Source organism: Palaemon carinicauda, chromosome 26, assembly GCF_036898095.1.
Source record: "Palaemon carinicauda isolate YSFRI2023 chromosome 26, ASM3689809v2, whole genome shotgun sequence".
In the NCBI taxonomy this organism is placed as follows: Eukaryota; Metazoa; Arthropoda; class Malacostraca; order Decapoda; family Palaemonidae; genus Palaemon; species Palaemon carinicauda.
Window position 1 is genome coordinate 84,840,935 of NC_090750.1, and position 1,739 is coordinate 84,842,673.

The following is a 1,739-nucleotide window of genomic DNA, read 5'->3' on the forward strand; positions in this document are numbered from 1 at the left end:
TGGTGAAATGCCGATTTGGGTGCTGGAGTAAATGGGCTTTATTACGCATTGGCTACAAAAACCATGCAAGAATGCAAGAATTTCAAAACTAAAATGATATAGAAGTTTCGACTAGATAAAAAAATCAAGAGCTGGATAAAAACTAAAATATACATTTTGTTAGTTAACAGTAAGAGAGGATGTCCTAAACTATGACTAATATACCTATTCATATGGTTTTATAAAAAAAAAATAATCCTAAAACAATTATATACACACTACATGACTCTATACACCCATAGTTTATGTAACCATATACGATAATAAATTAATACCCATTACAGAAGAGTCTAGCAAACTGTCACACGAAAATCCCCATTACACCATCAAATTTCCTTTGGCGAAACACTTGCTTTTTTAGTTTCACGATGACACGTCCTGGGTTCAGCGGGTGCGGGCGCCACCGAAATCTCCTCCAATCACAAAAGTCCTGAACCACCACCTTCAGAACTGGCCGTCCTGAAGGAGAATGGTTTCCCTGACCTGTGATCAGGGTGACCTCAGCAACGCCCTCACGAACACACTCCTGAAAGTAAAGGTTGATTATTTGCTCGCACTCACTTACCCACTCAATTACCATTTAACTCAACGATGATGCGTCCTGAGTTCCGCGGGTGCGGGCGCCACCGATATCCCCTCCAACTACATAAGGCCTGAACCACATCCTTCAGAACTGACCGTCCTGAAGGAGAGTTGTTCCCCCGACCGGTGATCAGAGTGATCTCTGCAACGCCCTCACGAACACACTCCTGAAAGTAAAGGTTGATTATTTGCTGGCACTCACCGGTTAACAACCCATGCAAATCAAGTGTGTTCCTCTTCCTATATTTTTCATTCTTCGGATTGCTGGTAATGACAAGTACTGCCGCTTGTATCTCCAACATAGCCACCCTCTTCACATCCTGAACATCTCCCCACCGTCGATGCGTCAGCCTGCTGATCTCGGCCCGGAGTTCCTGGAAAGTAAAAGGAAAATTATTAGGTTTAATGTTTTTCCCTTTTGGGGCCCCTGGGCTTATAGCATCTTGCTTATCCAACTAGGGTTATGGCCTAGCTGATAATAATAATAATAATAATAATAATAATAATAATAATAATAATAATATAACAAATGAGTGTGTTTCACTTGTTCATACCGTCTATCGTATGAAAATGCTTTGGATTTTAACTAAGAGATATACAGAAAAAAAAAACTAGAGAGGCACTCAGTAGAGTGCAGACCTCCTCCACGGCAACTTTTACATCATGACCCCTTCACCACATCTATCATCTAATATATAATACGAGATGATGAACTTTCTGTTATTATTATTATTATTAGTAGTAGTAGTAGTAGTAGTAGTATTATTGTTGTTGTTGTTGTTGTTGTTGTTATTATTACTACTATTATTATTATCATTATTATTAGTATTGCTATTATTATTATTATTATTATTATTATTATTATTATTATTGTTGTTGTTGTTGTTAATATTAGATAAGCTACAATCGTATCTAGAAAAGCAGAATCCAACAAGCTCACGGGTTCCAACAGGAAAAGAAATTAAGGAAATAAGGAAATAAATGAACTATATGGAAAGTAATGAATAAAGAATATAAAATATCTTAAGATCAATAACAACATTGAAATAGATGAAGAGAGACATGTCAACCTGTTCGACATGAAAACATTCTCTTCAATTTTGAACTTGTGAAGTTTC